The following is a 19,895-nucleotide window of genomic DNA, read 5'->3' as shown; positions in this document are numbered from 1 at the left end:
GTACATGTCTCAGGTGTGCTTCTCTGTGTATGTTCTCCTCCCTCTTGACGGCAGTAACATGCAATTTTCAACATTAAATATAGGGTTTTTAATTCCTTTAAGTTAGGGATCTTGTCATAAATAATCTTAGGATTGAATCTACCACCGACTGAATGAAGAATTGCGAAAAACTGAAAAACTTGCTCAGGTTTGAAAGAGAACTCGAAATCTGCTACTGCTAAATGATGTTTCTGAAAATCCAGCAAGAAACTTGAAGTTTCCAGTAGTATTTTCTTTGATTCCCTATTTGAATCAATGCCACCTTTACTTGAAGGAGAACAACGTTCAAGCTGTGGTGGAGACCAAAGGTCGATGGTGGCTGTGGCGGACTGGCGGCGGTGCGGTAACGGTGGCAGTGACTTAGCTCTTTCTTTTTCTAAATTCCAAACGAAAACCGTAAGTGATGTGTCGAAATGTTTTTCGTTCAAACTTCAAACTCATCCGACTTAATGGGCCGAACGGGCCCCAATGGGCCGATTGGTTACACCAGATCTGGCCCGTTACGATGTCGGGCCAGGCCCGGCACAACGGGTTAAGGCCCAACGTGAAAAACCATGACCTGAACCTGGGCCCGGACCGGGCCGGGTACCGGGTACTCGATGGCGGTTCGGCCCAGCGCCCAAGCCTAGCGGTGCGACGGCCCTCCCAACCACCGCAAGCTTAAAGGGGGTAAGCAAGTATGCAAATAACTTGAAAACAAAGAGTGCGTAAATAAAGACAAAGAGGAGAACAACTTACAATGAGCTGTTTCATTCACTTAGAAAGACAGTACATCACAAAAGAAAGTAAGCAAGTAGATTGACTCAACTTTACTTTCAAGGGTGCTCGAGGGCTTATACAAGGATCCTCATGCTGAACAGCCAAAATAAGAAATCCCAAACATGACATTCAGATTGGTAGAAAGGTACTCCCATACAAGTAAACATGTATATACAAATGGTTCTTCTAAGCAAAAGAAAAGACTATACAAACATAGACACTGGAAATTAAGCTCTCTCCTTTAAAATCATTCGCTGTCCTTGGTGCCCATTGCGTCATGGTATGCTCTGACTTCATTTGAGTAACGTTGCTTCATTCAAAACGCATACTCCCAGTTGCTCTTCATATGCTTACTTGACAAAATACTTCTTCGGCTCTCCAATATAGTTGATCTTGTGTCGAAAAATCTACTCCAGCTACTTGTCGGCTGCAGACTTACCTGCATGTGCTTTTTGTAAGATTGACTCCCACTACAGTTGGCTTCGCTCTAGATCATCGACATCAGCACAAAATGGTTTCAAGTTACATATGTGATACACTAGATGCACCTTGAAGTCTGACGACAGACTTAGCTTGTACGCCAACTTCCCAATCCTCTTGGCCATAGTGAATAACCCTTCATACTTCCAGATTAAAGCACAATGTCACCCATGAAAGATACTAGTGAGATTAGGATACAGCTTCACGAGGGCCTGGTCTCCAACTCAGAACTCGGCAGGTCGTTAATCTTTGTTAGCCTATTTTTATATCTTTTTGGCAGCCTTAGGCAAGAATTCCTTGACGAGTTCCGTCTGCTCCTATCAGTCCTTGACAAACCAGTAGGCAAATGTAGGCCTTCCCATTTCAGGGGTAGCAAAAGTGTGTGGCATCAGTAATTCATAGCTATTTCAAATGGACTGTGCCCAGAAGGCTCGCTCTTTTGCAAGTTGTAGCAGAATTGGTGAACATCGAGTAGCTTCACCTAATTTTCAGGTTTGCACTGATGAAGTGACACAAATATTGTTCCAACAAGGCATTGATACGCTCCGTCTAGCTGTTTGTCTGTGGGTGGAAAATTGTGGAAAACAGGGTGTAATTTTGGACACCAAGCTAAATGGACAAGAGTTTGGACAAAATGAATTCAATCCAGTGGCTGGTTCAAGAGCATGCCATGTAACTTTTTAAAAATTTAAAATACTAATAATTGTTCTAATTTTAAATAATGTTGATATTTTCGATTTAATTTTTCAAAAAAATTACAAAAATTATTTTGGCAACATTGTGTCAACCATGGAGCTGCCGGTAAGCTAAAATTTGAAGGTTAAATGTAACATGTCCTTAAATTTTTAAGATCCGACAAATGAAGAAAATGATAGAAGACATTAGAATGAAGACACAATTAGATCCATGCAAGCCTGCGTATGTACCTTTATGCCTTGACCTTTTCCGGTGAGTCAGTGCCCTCTAAATTTGAAGAGATATGTAATCAAAGTGGGTAAATTAATCAGCATGCCCTAGTGCTTTACTATATTCTTCACAAAGAACTCTACTGTGTACTCTATGGGGCACTCATTTGAAGTTGGGATAAAGGTAGCATACTTTGAAAACCTTTCCACAATAACAAAGATAGAGCTGAAGCTATCTGCTTTTGGTAGACTCACAATGAAGTTTATAGAGAGGCTTTCTCATGGATGCTCTGGAATAGGCAACACTTCTAAAAGGCCAACATGTTTCTAGTTCAACCCCTTATCTTGCTAGCAGATGAGACACATCTTCACATATGCTGCAACACATCTCACATCTGTGCCAATAATAGCCACGTTCAAGGAGTGCTAGGGTGTGCTCTTGGCCAGGGTGGTGACACTCCTTTGGTGAGGAGGAGTCCATCTTGCAACTATAACCTTCGAGTCTTCTCTTTTTCGGCCAAGGCCACCAGGTATTGTATCCTATCGCATCCCTTTGCTAACGTGCTTGAGAAGAGCACCCTCTAGTTGTACTTCGAAGGACTCTACCTAAGTTGCTGCAAGTTATAGCCTTTCGACTCAATGCATTAACAATGATGTAGGTCTTTCCCCCCTTATACTCTAACTCGATCAAGAATTCCTACTAGCAAGCCTTCTTTGGAGATAACTTCTTCTATGTCTGAAAGTAGCTTGTGGCAAGATTGTCAGTCTTTATGACAAACTAAGCTCTCAACAGATAATGCCTTCATAAGCAAAGGCAATGTACGATAACAGTCATTTCTCTCTTGTGCGTAGTATAGCACTTCTCTACCTCCTTTAGCTTTTGGCTCTCATAAACAATTAGAGGACCTCCTGCATCAATACCCGCCAATGGCAAAGTCAGAAGTGTCAGTATAAACCTATTTTAAGTGGTCATACAAATTTAGCCCAATCCCTTGGCACAAGAGTTCTTTTCAAACCTTCAGAAGCATTCAGAGCAGATTGCATCCAAACCCAAGTTATGTTTTTCAACAACATGGCCGAGAAATATGTTCTCTTGTTGGCCAAAGTGACACTTCTCCTTTTTCACGTGCAGATCATTTTCCTTCAATACTTGAAACACTATCTACAAATAACTGACATGCTCATCCATGCTGCCACTAATGACCATTATATCATCAAGATCGACCACCATGAAGTTGTCAAGGTACAAGTAGAAGATCTTATTCATCAATGTTGAGAAGGTCACTAGGGCATTAGTCAATCGAATGATATAACGAGGAATTCATAAGCACCATAATGAGTGAGACAAGTAGTCTTTCATTCATCTTATTCTTCTATCTTGACTTGCTAGTAACCCGACTGAAGGTTCAATTTCGAAAAGATTCGTGCATTCCCCAACTGATCGAATAAGTCAACAATGAGTGGCAATGGGTATTTGTTCTTGACCGTTACCTTATGAAATGCATGGTAGTCTATACACAGACACTTCGAGCCGCCATGCTTCATTTGGAATAACACTGGGGTCCGAACAGTGCCTTTGACGGTCGAATAATGTTTGTCTCCAACATCATATTGAACTGTCTCCGTAACTAGGGCTGAACACGAGCCGAGTCGAGCCCAAGCTCGGTCAGCTCGAACTCGGCTCAACTAAGTAAGACATGAGCTCGACTCGGCTCAAAATCGATTATAGCTCGACTATCCTAGCTCGAACTCGACTCGATAGTCAATTGTCGAGCTCGAGCTCGAGCTCGGCTTGATTAAGCTCAATAAGCTCGTTTAGTTGAGTCATCCATACTTGTTGAGCTCGAGCTCGACCGTGAGCTCGACTAAGGCTCGAATACGTGAAGCTCGACTAATGCTCGAACACGTGAGCTCAATTATTACTCGTATCCTTATCGAGCTCGTTTAAGGCTCGATTAACATACCCTTTCGATGAAACTACATTTGGAACATTTTTTATTTCTTCCATCTGATAGAAACAGAAATTATTAAACCAGACGCACAATATGACTGAGCTTAATAAAATATAAATAATAGAATCATCTACAAGCCATATAATATGACAATAAAGAATGTGAAGATATCATAATCAACTTGTAACAACATAATTAACCAAGCTATAGTTATCGTACAAATGAAGAGAATCCTTGCTGCAGGAAAGATGCCGAAGAGACAAATGGTGGATCACTTCTTCGTAGAACATGGAAGCAATCAACGTGAAACAAAGTAAAAAAAAAAGCATTAGGGGAGAAGAAAAAACATTCCAAAGGTATTATGAGCACTTAATATGAAAAAGCAAAATTTATGGCACAATCTGCATCTCGATTCCAAAAAACATACCTGAAGCACGCAGGTGCCATACCCTTTCAGCATCCTTTTGAGGGTATGTCGATTAACATACCCTTTTGAAGCAAGTACCTAAACAGGAGCTTCATGACCCTCAAACGTATATTGTTTAGCACCAATAACCGCATCCCACACCTACCCACACAAGAGATTAGCAACCATCTTTAGGTAATATCAAACACTTATATATTCAACCAACCTTGATAGTCTTGTCATCTCTTACTGGATCTTTGAGTAAAGTATAGAATATGGATTCACTTGTGAGATCAAAACCTACCTGCTCTTCAGTCATTTGCAGAAAAGCAACAACATAATACAGCAGCTCCTTAACATTTTCCTGAACAACCTGGAGAAAACCATGACCCAAAAAACAAAAGACACTTACAATTTTAGACATGATTCAGCATGGCTTAGTGATAACTGATCATTTGTACCGAAGTAGCAAAAGAATACAAACCATTACCTTACTCAGCTTCCTATCACCAACAACAGTGAGAAAGAACACAAACAACTGCAATGAGAAAGAACACAAACAACAGTGAGAAAGAACACCAACAACAGTGAGAAAGAACACAAACAACAGTGAGAAAGAACACAAACATGCAAAAGATCTACACATGTACATGCTTATGTATTCAAAACAATACTATGTGATGGAATATATATATATATATATATATATATATTCTAACAAAACCAATGTTTACACTTCTAAGATTCAACAAGGAACAGCAGTCATAGAATCTGATATTGTGACAGCAAAAAAGTGTGTGGATGCCCATTCAAGTTATGCCATAGGTGCCAATAAATGGATGAGACAAAACAGGTAAAGTAGCAATGTTCTGTCATCAGATTAGGCAGCAATCCATAGAGTGAGAGATCTGCAAGAAAAAAAAGCTCTCCTGCGTGGTTCTGCATTGGAGATGGAATACTAATATCAACTAGTTTGACTTAAAGCTTTCTAAGCTTTCAACAAGAAAAACAGTGAAACTATGGATGACAAACTTAGCAACAGAAAAAAAGAGTGAAAGACATCAAAGAAACAGACACTAGAAAACTACAAGAGGCAACTGAAACAGACACTAGAATCACATTAGATCAAGAAAAAAAAGAAAACAAAACAACAAAAAAAAAGCATTACCAAGAGGCAACTTGAATCATTCTAATGATATATATTCACTTGATTCGTCCTCAACCTGAAAGAAATACATATCACTGCAATTTTTTCCCAATCCTCGGGTCCAAGCAACCATACCAAACCTGGGTCTTCCATGCTATATCTTGCAAAAGCATCTTTATATACAAGAGCTCTTTCCAACATAAAATATGTTGAATTCCATCTAGTTGGTACATCTAGCACTAACTTCTTTGACGTTGAAAGATCCAACTCTGTAGCTGCAGCTGCAAAACCATGAAGTCTTGAAGGTGACACTTTGATATATTTAATTGCCTCTCTAATGCTAATGATTTCATCTTTAATGGCACTCAACCCATCTTGTACCATTATATTCAAAATATGTGCACAACATCGCACATGAAAAAAATTTACCTCCATGATACAAGTTGATGCCGCTCTTTTCCATGTTTTCTTTTAATTTTCTGACAAGAACATCATTTGATGAAGCGTTGTCAACTGTAATAGATATTATTTTCTTTTTAATCTCCCACTCCTGCAAGATGCTTAGCAATTACATTTGCTAAAACTACCCCAGTATGAGGTGGCTCAACTTCGGTAAAGTTGATGATACGATGTTGCATCTTCCAATCTTTATCAATGAAATGTGCTGTTAATGCCATATATCCAAGTTGTTGGTTTGATGTCCACATATCTGTAGTCAAAGCAATCTTCTCAACACCCTTGAAGACAAGAAGCAATTTCTTCTTTTCATCTTCATATAATTTCATGACATCTCTCTTAACTGTCGTTCTTGAAACTGACACCCAATTAGGAGAACCAAGCCTAAGAATGAACCTAAACCAACAATTATCCACTATGGATTTCATGACCACATTGTTTACATAACAATAGTAGATTGAGGTCGTGAATATATAAAATTTTATGGTGCTTATTCTTTTACCATTTATGTTAGATTAAGGTTAGGATAGTCACTGTTGTTGAAATCTTCAATTATTGATAAAAAAATGTATGCTTTATACATTGGCAAAGGCATTTTCTTTTCCACCAAAGTGCATCCAAAATGTGCTTTTGTCCGCTGCTTCTTAGTCAAGCTAGTTGTACTTTATGCAATTATGTTGTTGCTGAATAGAAAGTCTCGTATACATATTTACACATGCTACTCGATGATCTATATATGCAGTTCAGCATTATATCTTCATTCGGAACACCTTGAAATTGTCTTCGGCTTTCAAGATGAGGCCCACCTTCTGTTCCAACAAGCTGGTTGCAGCCCTGAATAGAATACAAATTAATCTTTTCCTGATCCGTGGTTGAAAGAAAAGCAAAGAGAAAAAGATGATAGGTCAACATCGAAATTTATTATTAGTTCACACTTTATCAACTATTGATCTACAAGAGATCAATGGCTGAAATTGTTCCTTATCCCTTTGGCATTTAAATGTCTACTACCTCTCTCTCTCTCTCTCTATATATATATATATATATATATATATATATATATATGCCTTCCACTTTCCTTGTTCTTGTGATATATATATATATATATGTGTGTGTGTCTTCATTCCATATGGTAACTTCAACTGATTGGGTGACATAGCCTCCTTTTATTTCTGGAACATGGCCCAATTTTCATCTTTTTTCTGTAAGTGCAATCTATGGAGCAAGTTTGCGCAGCTTAACAAATGCATGGCCTGAAGCAGCAACTGCAGTACTTTCTATCCATTTCATCAAACTTCAAACTTCCATCTGACATTTCCGAGTTCAATTTTTTCTTCTTTACTCAGTATGTGTGAATATGCATGCACACATGCATATGTGTATGTGAGAGAGACAGAAGTTTGTATGAGAGAGAGAGAGACAGAGAGATAGAGAGAGCAAAAACGGAGACACTTGAGTGACAAAAAAGGAGTCCACCCATGAGGAATGAGATTTCTTCACTAAAGAAATATTGCCTCAGGGGCCCCAACCACCAAGAAGTTTTGGCTGGATGGCGAGGCCCTGCACCTTGTTTTTACACATGGCTGCCATGTTACTCTTAGCGAAGCACTTCTCATGTTGACATGACACCCCTCAATTTTTTCCCCTTTTCATGTTGACATGTCACAGCAAGGTTTAACTCCCAAGACAATAATAGAGGGTAAAATTTCACTTTCTATGTGTAGCTGAAAACAAGTCCTTCTCCTCATTCCCCCACATTAATTTTGAAGTTCTTTATGTTATGAATATACTGTTGAATGCCAGGTAGCCAAACAAGTTCTGCACTATGAGCCACAGGCATCACATCTCATATAAATGGAAAATTCAAGGCCAAGATGTCAATAGATATGCATGAATGACTATGCACATCCAAGATGTCAGTTTCAACACCACCAAACCTTGCAGTATAACTTACATAACCAATAGTCTACCCATTGAACATGTGTAAATAGGTGGTTATCAACATGTCTGCCCTCTTTTTTGAATTTCCCTTCATAATGTCTTTCTCTTCATGATCTTCAAGGCGTCCATGAACTGCATGTCCTAAGCTTGGCACAAAGAATATAGAAGTCAGCATCCCGTGAAGTCTGATGTGCATCATCTTCATTCCTACGTTCAGTTAGCTGGTTCCACAATTTTTTTGGAGAAAGCGCTCTCCTGCTTAAGAGTCTAATAGCAAACATTTCTTTAAGCGTAACAAACCTTATTACACATTATTGTTAGTTTGTTCATGTGATTGAACCACATTCCCATTGCGTTCTCTACTTATATTGTAACAATATCATATGGCTGTCCATCAATTAGCAATCATTTTCTTGACCAAGATAAGTACACCTAATTAAAGTTATACCAGATAATTATTGATTGATCTTCAAATTTGGCCATCTAAACTAATCAGTTATGTGACTTTTTTATAGTTAGAACTGGAAAAGGCTGGCGAATGTTCTTGACTCTCTCTCTCTCTCCCTCTCTCTCTGTTTTTCATTTCCATTTCTTCTTTCTCACTATTTTATCTCCCTCTTTTGCTCTTTGTTGTCCCTTTCCACAACAAAATTTACCGGTCCACGATTAGCGCATCATACAAAGGAATAAGATCTAAATGTGTTTGTTTATATGTCAATAAAATACCATACGAAATTTTATAAAGCTGTTTTTCTGGTTTATAGTTTTAGCTTTTTTGGAAAATAAAATCCAGTATTCATCAAGTTGGTTGCTGCTCACATTGATAAAGCAATGTGCTGTCGTTGAGCCCATCTCTGCAACTTTTGCCTCCTTAGCTACTGCAGAATGCAATTCCTGCTTGAATTTCTTTTTTATTTAAGTCTTTCTTTTCATTGTCTACTATGTGTACAAAAGTTAAAAGGAAGAAAAAATCGAACTGCATCTGTTGCTTTACTATTCTCTACCGAGTCAGATCTGATGGTCCTCTCAACAGATCAATAAAAGCTGATATGACACGTTTCAGTTTACAAAGAGAGAGAGATTCCACTGGTTAGATGCTCAGCAAATTGACTTAAATTTGACTATCTCCATACTCTAACAAGGGAGATTTGTTATTAAAAGTTGCAACACTAAATATATTAGCAGCAAAAATGATAATCGTTACTAAAGTTCAAGATTTAGCAACGAAATGGATTCGTCATTAATGGTCTAAGCCAATGAAAATTTGCATTGCAAATCTCGGTTACCTACCTGGGGGTGGTGGGTAGAACTTTCTCTCTTTTATATTAATCTTTTACAATCTTAATTTCTAAAAAAATTAAAATATCCCCAAACTTTCTCAACCATGTTTTATTACTCTCTTCTTTCAATTTATCTCTCTTTTAAATCTCAATCTCCCTCAGTCTCTATCTTCAATTTCTTTTAAAATATCTTTTGCAGTGTCTTTTATTAATCTCTCTCTATATGATTTCTTTTCTCTTTTTATCTTTTTTTCTCTTTCTCTCTTTCTCTCCGATTTCTCTTAAAATATTTTTTCTCTTTCTTTTACTAGTCTCTCTCTCTTTCTTTCTTTGATTGATCTCTTTCTTTTAAATCTTTATCTTTCTCTCTTAAAATTTATGTTTCTCTCTCTTTGATTTCTCAATTAAAATTTCTCTTTCTCTTTTATTAATATCTATTTCCTCCTCTATTTTTTCATTATTGAAATCCCTTTTTTGTCTTTTTTATCAATCTCCTTCTCTCCCTTGGATTTATCTCTTTTTCTCCCTTTCTCTCTTTGACTTTTCTTTATTTCTTTTTCTCTCCTCCATTTCTATCTTAAAATCACTATTTCTCCCACTTTTGTTAATCTCTCTCTTTTTTCGATTTCTTTCTTAAACTCTCTTACTCTATTCAATTTGTCTCTCACTTTAATTTCTCTCTCCTTTTCTCTATTTTTTTATTTTTCTATTAAAATATATTTTCTCTCTCTTGCAATAATCTCTACATCTCTTCAATTTCTCTTTGAAAATCTATTTTTCTCCCTTTTTATTAATCTCTCTCTTTCTTGCTCTCTCTCTCTCTCTCTCTCTCAATATGGCACTCTTTATTCTCTCACAAAATCTTTCTTTCCCTCTCTTATTACTCTCTCTTTATCTTCAATTTTTCAATCTCTTGTATTAATCTCTATCTCTCTTTGTTTTCTCCCTTAAAATCCTTTTCAGTACCCTTCTCTTATTAATCTCTCTTTCTTAAAATCTCTTTTTCTTTCTATATTATTAATCTTTCTTTTTTTTTTTTCTCTCTCTCCCCCTCTCTCTTTGATTTCTCTCTTAAGATCTCTCTTTCTTTTTCTTTTATTGATCTCTCTATCTCTTCAGTTTCTCCCATAAAAGATCTTTTTGTCTCTTTTATTAATCTCGCAATCTCTCTTTCAATTCTCTCTACCTCTTCAATTTATCGCTCCCTCTCTTCAATCCATATATCTCTCTTAATTTTTTTTGTTTCTCTTTTATTAATCCCTCTCTCTCTCTCTCTCTCTCTCTCTCTCTATATATATATATATATATATATATATATATATATATATATATATATATATATATATATATATATATATATATATATATATATATATATCCCTCTTTTGATTTCTGTATCACCCCAGAAGTTTAGTCCCGTATCGAAGATTGTGAGGGATCTTCAAGGACTTATAATGGAAGACTATTAATAAGATGATTGTCCTGGTTCCTATCCTTTTTAAAATTGAAACCAAAACTGCTAGGGGTGGGTTGGGATCCCTCGAACCAAGAGCCTGGGAGTGGGTAAGGTTGTTACAGGTCTCTCGTTCCATTTCTCTCTTAAATTTTTTTTTATATTTTATTAGTCTCTCTCTTTCTCTCTCTTTTTGATTTCTTCCTTAAAATTTATGTCTCTCTTTTTTATTGTTCTCTCACACTTTTGTTTTCTCTTAAAACCTGTCACCCTTTTATTAAGCTCTTTTTCTTCAATTTCTCTCTTAAAATCCCTTTTATTTTTATTGTATTAATCTCTCTCTCTCTCTTTTAATTTCTCTATCTCTCTTACTCTCCCTCTCGCTCTTAAATTCTTGTGCTTCTTTTTTAATAATCTCTCTATCCCTTTCTCTCTTCAATTTATCTTTTAAAATCTCTTTTTTTTCTTTATTATTACTTCTTCTCTCTTTCTCTTTATCTCTCTCTCTCCCCCTCTCTCTTTGTCTCTTTCTCTCTCTGATGTCTCCCTTAAAATATGTCTTTCTTTTCTTTTATTAATATAACTATCTTTTTTATTTTTCTCTTAAAATCTCTCTCTTAAGATCACTTTTCTTCTCTCTTTTATTAGTCTCCCTTTCTCTCTCTCTCTCTTCGATTTATCTCTCTTTCTCCCTCTCTCTCCCTCCCTCCCTCTCTCTTCTCTCTCTCTCTCTCTCTCTCTTTTTGATTTCTGCCTTAAGATTTAGATCTTTCTCTCTTTTATTGCTCTCTACGAAATAGATGGTATGCAGTACATGTGAATGGATGATTTTGCCATTTGTGAATGAATGAAAGACGATTGTAAGAGCTTGAGAATGAGAATAATTTTCATATATTATGTTGATTTTTTTTTTGTTGGAGTTTGTCTAACCTGTGAATCCCTATGAATTTGTATAAGTTAATACATATTTCCATGTCATCTTTACAAATAGTTTTAATCCACATTTTTAATGATTTTCTAATCTTTATTCTCTTGATACTGTTGACCATATAATTAATAGTCTTAAAGAGATATTTTGCTTGAGAAGCGCATCCTCGAAGGGATTGAAGCACAAGAAGAGCTTCTTTAATCAACCTCTTCTAGAGCATATGATTATTCCTCATAATCTAGGCTTCCTCTTATACTCAATGATGGAGGGGCATATTCTTATAACAACAAAGATTAAATGAAATATTTTCTTAAAATATTTACATATATATGCAAAAATATTTATATATATGAATATATTGATAACTTGAAACTGGTTTCACAAGGGTTTCAAACTCAACCCCTAAGGAAGCTTTGGAGACTTAGCCAAGGCTCTTCTATGAGACCAAGTTCCTTTCTTCAACAAATTTCTAAAATTATTTCTTAACATACAATCTTAATTTCTATCAAAAATTAAAATATCTTGTTATTAATGCAAATCTCTCTTCGTTTCTCTTTTATTAATCTCCTTGTTTTCGATCTCACTCTCTATAATTTCTCATTTAAGATATCTTTTTCACTCTTTCATTAATCTATTTCTTCTCAATTTCTCTCTTTTCCGCTTTCTTGCTCGATCAAACTTTTATGTTAAAAATTCTTGTTTTCTCTCCTGTATTCATCTTCTTTTTCTCTCTCTCTTTCATTTCTCTATGAAAATCCCTTTTTATTAACCTCTTTTTCTCTCTCTCTCTCTCTCTCTCTCATGTATATATATATATATATATATATATATATATATGTCACACTCTTTTATCTCTTCCAAAATCTTTCTTTCTCGCTCTCTTTTATTACTATCTCTTTCTCTTGATTTTTTCTCTTAAAATATCTTTTTCTCTCTCTTGTATTAATCTCTATCTCTCTTTGTTTTCTCCCTTAAAATTTTTTTATGTCCCCTTCTCTTTTTAATCTCTCCCTCTCTTAAAATCTCATTTTCTTTCTCTATTTTAATCTCTCTCTTTCTTCCCTCCCTCTCTCTTTGATTTCTCTCTTAAAATCTCTCTTTCTCTTTCTTTTATTGATCTCTCCATTTCGCAATCTCTCTCTTTCATTTCTCTCTATCTCTTCAATTTATCTCTCGCTCTCTTCAATCCATATATCTCTCTTTAATTTCTCTTTTAGATTTTTTTATCCCATTTGTTAATCTCTATTTCTCTCTCTCTCTCTCTCTCTCTGTCCCTCTTTCGATTTCCCTCGTAAAAACTCTTTGTCACTTTCTTTTGTTAATCTCACTCTCTCTCTCTTTGATTAATTTCTCTCTTTTAAGCCTATTTCTCAAACCTTCCATTTCTTTCTTAATTTTTTTTTCTATTTTGTTAGTCTCTCTCTCTCTCTCTCTCGCTCGTTCTCTCTCTTTTTTATTTATGCCTTAAAACTTATATATTTCTCCCTTTTATTGGTCTCTCTCACTCTTTCGTTTTATCTTAAAACCTCTCTTCCTTTTATTAATTTCTCTTTATCTTCAATTTCTCTTTTAAAATCCCTTTTACTCTCCATTGTATTAATCTCTCTTTTTCAATTTCTCTCCCTCATACTCTCCCACTCTCTTCCATTCTCTCTCACTCTCTTTCTCTCTCTCTCTCTCTCTTTGATTTCTCTCTTAAAATCTTTCTTTTTCGTTTACTAATCTATCTCTCTGTCTTTCTTGGATCTCTCTCTTACACTTTTCCTCTCTCTTCTATTACTCTCCCAGTCTCCCTTTCTCTCTCCTCTCTTCGATTTATCTCTCTTTCAATTTCTCTCCTAAAATCCCTTTTTCGCACTCTTGTATTAATCTTTCTCTCACTCTTTCATTTCTTTCTTAGAATCTTTTTATATCTCACTTTTAATTTATTCAACTCCCTCTTTGTCTCTCAGCGATTTATCACTCTTTTAAGCCTTAATTTTTTTCTCAACGTTTTATTAATTTCTCCCTTTATCTCTTCTATTTCTCCTTAAAATCTCTCTTTCTCTTTCTTTTATTAATCACCCTTTGTCTCTCTCTTCTATTTCTCTCTTAAAATATCTTTTTCTCTCTATTTTATTAATCCTTCTTTCTATCTTTCATGTCTCTTAAAAATCTCTCATTTTCTTTCTTTCATTAATTTCTCTCTTAAAAATTTTTTTTTTGTCCCTTTTTTATTAATCTCTCTCTCTTTGATCTCTCTTTTCCCCTCTTTCATTTCTCTTTAAAATCTTTTTTTAGATCTTTTTCATTGATCTGTCTCTCTCCCTCCCTCTCTCTCTCTTCGATTTCTCTCTTAGGATTTCTTTTCCTCTCTCTTTTATTATTCTCACACTCTCACTAACGGATTTGTCTCTCTTTTCTTTTAAATCTTTTTTTTTCTTTTATTAACATCACTCTCTCTCTCTCTCTCATTTTTTCTCTTTTCAACTCTCTTACAAACTCTTTGTCTTTCTATTTTAATAATGTCTTTCTTTTTCTCCTTCATTTATCTCAACCTTTTAATTCCGCTTTTCTTTTATTAATATCCGACTTTGCTCCCTTTTGTTTATCTCATTATGTCCCTCGCTATTTTGTTTATCTCATTATGTCTCTCGCTATTTTGTTTCTCCCTTTCTTTCTATTTCATTAATATTCTCTCTCTCGTTCTTAATCTCCCTTAAAATTTCTTTCTGTCTATTTTATTGATCTTTCTCTCCTCAATTTTTTTCTTAAAACCTCTCATTTTTGTTGCTTTTATTAATCATTCTCTCTCAAAATGTCTCTTTGTATCTCTTTCATTAATCTCTTTTCTTTTCTTCTATTTATCTCTCTTTTAAATCATTCACCTCTCTTCAATTTCTCTTTTGAGTTTTTTTCGCTCTTTTATTAATATCTCTTCCTATCTCAATTTCTTTTTTCAACGTCTCTCTTAAAATCTATAATTCTCTCTCTTTTTCTTGTAAACTACATCTTTAAACACTTTCTAATCTTCATTAACCTCTTGATACCATTGATTTTCCTTGATAAGTGCATCCTTGATGAGATTAGAGTACAAAAAGAGCATGAGAAAACTTCTTTCATCAATTTCTTCTAGATACTTAAATCTAAGTTGCATCCCATGTTCAACAATGTGAGGGGAATGTTCTATTCCTTAAGATTGAATGAGATATTTCCTTTAATGTTTTAAGATATATAAAAATTCTTTTCATACATCTATGTATTGGTAACCCAAAAATTGGTTTCGTAAGTGTTTCAAAATAGTCATTAAGGAGCCTTGGTAGACTTAGCCTAAGCTCTTAAGGGAGCCCAAGTTTCTCTCTGGCATACATAAAAATGATGAAGTTTGTAAGTTGCTAAAATTATTTCTTAATCTTACAGTCTTAATTTCCATCAAAACATTAAAATGTCTCATTAGTTTCTCCATATTTTATTAATCACTCTTTCTTTAATTTACCTCTCTCTTTCAAATATATTTTTCTCTCAATCTCTCTCTTTGATTTCTCTTTTAAAATATCTTTTTTTCTTTCTTTTATTAATCTCTCTTTCTCTCTCTCTTTGATTTTTCTCTCCCTGATTTCTTTTAAAATAATTTTTTCTATTTTTTTTGCTAATCTTACCCTCTCTTCTATTTATCTCTCTCTTTTAAATCCTTATCTTTCTATTTCTTTAGCTTCTCGCTTAAAATCTCTCTTTCTCCCTCTTTGATTTCTCTCTCCAAATTTCTTTCTCTCTCTCTCTCTCTCTCTCTCTCTCTCTCTGTCTCTTATTAATCTCTTACAAACTTAATTGCTATATAAAATTAAAATATCTAGTTACTTTCTCCATACTCTAACAAGGGAGACTTGTTAATAAAAGTTGTGACACTAAATATATTAGTAGCAAAAACGATAATCGTTACTCAAGTTCAAGTTTTAGCAACGAAATGGATTCGCCATTAATGGTCTAGACCAATGAAAATTTGCATTGCAAATCTCGGTTACCTACCTAGGAATGGTGGGTAGAACTTTTTCTCTTTTATATTAATCTTTTACAATATTAATTTCTAAAAAAATTAAAATATCCCCAAACTTTCTGTACCATCTTTTATTACTCTCTCTTCTTTCAATTTATCTCTCTTTTAAATCTCATTCTCCCTCGGTCTCTGTCTTCGATTTCTTTGTTAAAATCTCTTATGCTCTGTCGTTTATTAATTTCTCTCTATATGATTTCCTTTCTCTTTTTCTTTTCTTTTTCTCTCCGATTTCTCTTAAAATAGTTTTTTTCTCTTTCTTTTACTAATCTCTCTCTCTTTCCTTCTTTGTCTGATCTCTTTCCTTTAAATCTTTGTCTTTCTCTATCTTCAATTTTTCTCTCAAAATCTCTCTTTCGCGCTCTTTGATTTCTTACTTAAATATCTCTTTGTCTCTCTTTCATTAATATCTCTTTCCTCATCTTATTTTTCATTATTAAAATCCCTTTTCTCTCCCTTTCATTAATCTCCTTCTCTCCCTTCGATTTATCTCTCTTTTTCTCCCTGTTTATCTTTGATTTTCTTTATTTTTTCTCTCTTCGATTTCTCTCTTAAAATCACTCTTTCTCTCACTTTTGTTCGTCTCCCTACCTTTTCGCTCTATTCAATTTTTTCTCTCACTTCAAATTTTCTCTCTTTTTCTATATTTCTTCTTTTTTATTAAAATATCTTCTCTCTTTCTTGTAATAATCTCTATTTCTCTTCAATTTCTGTCCTTTTATCTCTCTCTCTCTCTCTCTCTCTTTGTCTCTTTATCTCTTGAATTTCTTTCTTAAAATCACCATTTTCTCTCTCTTTTATTAATCTCATCTCCCTTTCCCTCTCCCTCTCTCTTTTTGATTTCTCACTTAAACATCCTTCCTAAACTGATCTCTCTCTCTCTCTCTCTTTCTCTCAAATTTCATATTTTATATTCATTTTCAACAAATTCGAGCTTCAAATGCTTCAATGTATACTCATTTTGATATATTTCTTCTTGGATTTGATTGTCAACTTGATTTCGAGTCCATTGTGATCTAATTTGCAAACTTTTGACCCAAGCCCAACAGCCATCTAAATTTTGGATCCAAATATAGATCTTGAGTTCGTCCAAATTTTCACACAAATGGCCAAATGTGAACTTTAGATCGAAAACCTGACCTCAGACCTCAATACAGACCTAAATCCAAGATCTAGGTTGAAACCCGATCCCTAGATCCTGATCTAGATAAAAATCCAAGCACCATATCCCAAATCACAGCTTAGATCCATATCTGGATCCAAATCCCGGCACTACCTCCAAACAAAACCTTGGATCCATATATATAAATCCAAACCCAATATCTCGACCCAGATCCAAATATTCATATGAAGATCCAAAATAGAAATTTAGATCTAGATCCGGGTCTAATTTTAATATCTAGATCCAAATATAAATCCCAGATCTACATAAAAAAACAAAAACTAGATCTGGATCTAAATCCAAAATTTAGATCTATAATAAGACAGCAGATCCATAACTCAGTCCAAGATCCATAACTGGACCTGAAATTGAAATCTAATCCAAAACAAAAAAAAAAACTCTAGTTCTAAAAAATCACCCTCATATCCAAATTAGATTTAAAAACCAAAATCCGAATCCAAACCCAAAGTGCAAATCCAAATGCCCAAAATCTAGCCCAAGAATCAATCTCCTGGATCATAATTCAATTTAGATCACTGTTGAACTCAATTTCACACTTTAAATCCAAAACTGGATGTAAAATCAGTATTTCAAGTCTAAACACGGATCCAATCTGTGATTTGAAACTTCAACCTCAACCCGAACCCTACCTTATTCAAGAAAATTCGATTCGTAGCCAAAACAATCCCATCTGCCAACTTCACTCAAGCCAAAACCAAAGTAATATGTCCAGCATTGAGGCTATACTTAGTAGCCTATAGCTCCAATCAATTTTCTGAAACTTTTTCCTTGAATAGTCTCAATAAATAAAACTTTAGATACATGTCATGGTAAGTATGCTTTTAGATAAATGTAGTGGTAAGAAATAATGATTTATTTTGAACCATATGGAATTTTATGCAATCATACACAATCACTTATTGGGATTTATGAATGATCCCAAACACTCCTCCATGAAGGTTATGCAAAGACCATGTTGAGCTTTAACTAAGTAGTAAAGAAATTAGAGTAAAACTCTAAACCTACTTAATATTCTACAGAAAACACTATCCAACCAAATTGATTGTATATTTAGAAAAAGATTTTGAAAGACCAACTCTAATTTTCCTTATTTTTTGAGATTTTCAAAGAGTTTAAACTCCCCTTTTGAAAAGCTTTTCCAAAATCAAAATAATTATCCAAAACATTTCCCTAGCCATTTTATCAAAAAGTTATATTCTTTGGAAGGGTTTAGAATGGCTTTCTTATTTCAAAGAATTACTCTTTCATATTTTCTTCGCTTTATAAAACTTTAGTTTTTTATGACACTCTAAAATCTTTACCATGTACTACCCTGTAGAGTTGATGATAATTTTTAAGTGAACATGAAAATAAATCAAAAATGAAGATAGCTTCGGTTTAGTTACTTTCAATAAAGGCACAACGGACGGCTAAGCCTCATACCAACATGGAGGTTCTCGTTTTTGCACTTTCAAAATAAATTCTATTTGGAAAAACCAAAATCAACTTTGGAAATACAAGCAGCTATCAATTACAAAGATTTGCTTTTTGAAGTAGCATATATAAAATCTGAATTTTAAACAATATGGAAATGTTCCAGCAAGACAAACTTAAGGGCTCTCTCATTCTCTCTCTCTCTGCTGGCTGAAAAGGGAGGCCTGGCAGCTCTTTTTTCTGCAAAAAGCTACATAACAAAGGGCAAGAAAAGATGCATGCATACTAAACCATGGTTAGTATCATTCTAATGAATAATTTTGGCAAAACTTTTAAAAAAATGTAGTCATCTGATAGTATCTGGGATTCAGTAGGAATATATATATATATATATATATATATATATATATATATATATATATATATATATATATAAGTGAGAGAGACTGGTAAGTAATAGACCACCTGGATAAGAAGCAAAAACCAAGAAAACCATTGCTAGAAGCAGTGAAAGGTTTTTTGTGGCGCTATTGGGTTGTCATAAAATATCACTAACGGCATGCATATATAAATATGTCCTATTGAAAAATCTTTAGTGGCACTTTTGATCCACCATCAAACATAAATAATGGCATATAGAGTGTCTCATTGAATGGTATTTAGTGGTGCTTAGATTGTCGAGAATGGTATATTAAATGCGTGTCGCACTGATACTTCTCAATGAAATTTATTCATTGTCATAGGAAACCATTCAGTGGCATTTTTCTTTGCCATGACATTTTTTGAATGCCACTGAAAGCCACTTTAATGACATACTCTAGCAGCTGTAAAAAACTCTGCAATGGCGCACATCATTGATATGTTTTCAGTGGCACATTATCCTGTGGTACATGCAGACAAAAAGGGAATCATTCACTCTACTTTCAATTGTGTTTTTTGTGGTGCACCCCACAAATGCTTTATTGACATTTGAAGAGTGCCACTAAAGATCAATATTCTCGTAGCACCCCCAGCCATGAGCCAATGGTGGCTTTCTTTCTTTTTTATTTTTTTATGGGAAGTGGTTAGCTGGAGGGCTTTTTTTTTGTAAAAGAGGCGCCTGAAGGCTAGTTTGGTAATTTTGTTAAACATAAAATCCAAAAAATTAATTTGAGGGCCCCATAAAGTAAATGTATTTGGGAGGGTGGGGGGAGAGGAGAGGTTGGTGGAGGCATATGATAAGAAGTTTATTGGTATAGGACTTGGAAAGGATCTGAAATAGATATGGAATGCAACAATTAAGACATGGCATTGGGTTTGTTGCGGACCAACTGTGTATGGCCTGCCCAAGCCAGTAGAAGGAGATGCTACTTGGCCAGTTTAGGCATTGCTCGGAAAGCATGTGAGATCCAATCAGACGCTAAGTCAAGCAGAAAGCAATTCATGTGAATATGCAGCGCGGTGGTGCAACGATGAAGCATATAAATGCATCATGGTCATTAGTCCCTTTGGAAGTGTAAGTCTGTCAATGGGAAATCAGTTGG

Source organism: Nymphaea colorata, chromosome 1, assembly GCF_008831285.2.
Source record: "Nymphaea colorata isolate Beijing-Zhang1983 chromosome 1, ASM883128v2, whole genome shotgun sequence".
NCBI classification, from domain to species: Eukaryota; Viridiplantae; Streptophyta; class Magnoliopsida; order Nymphaeales; family Nymphaeaceae; genus Nymphaea; species Nymphaea colorata.
This window is presented reverse-complemented; position numbering follows the sequence as displayed.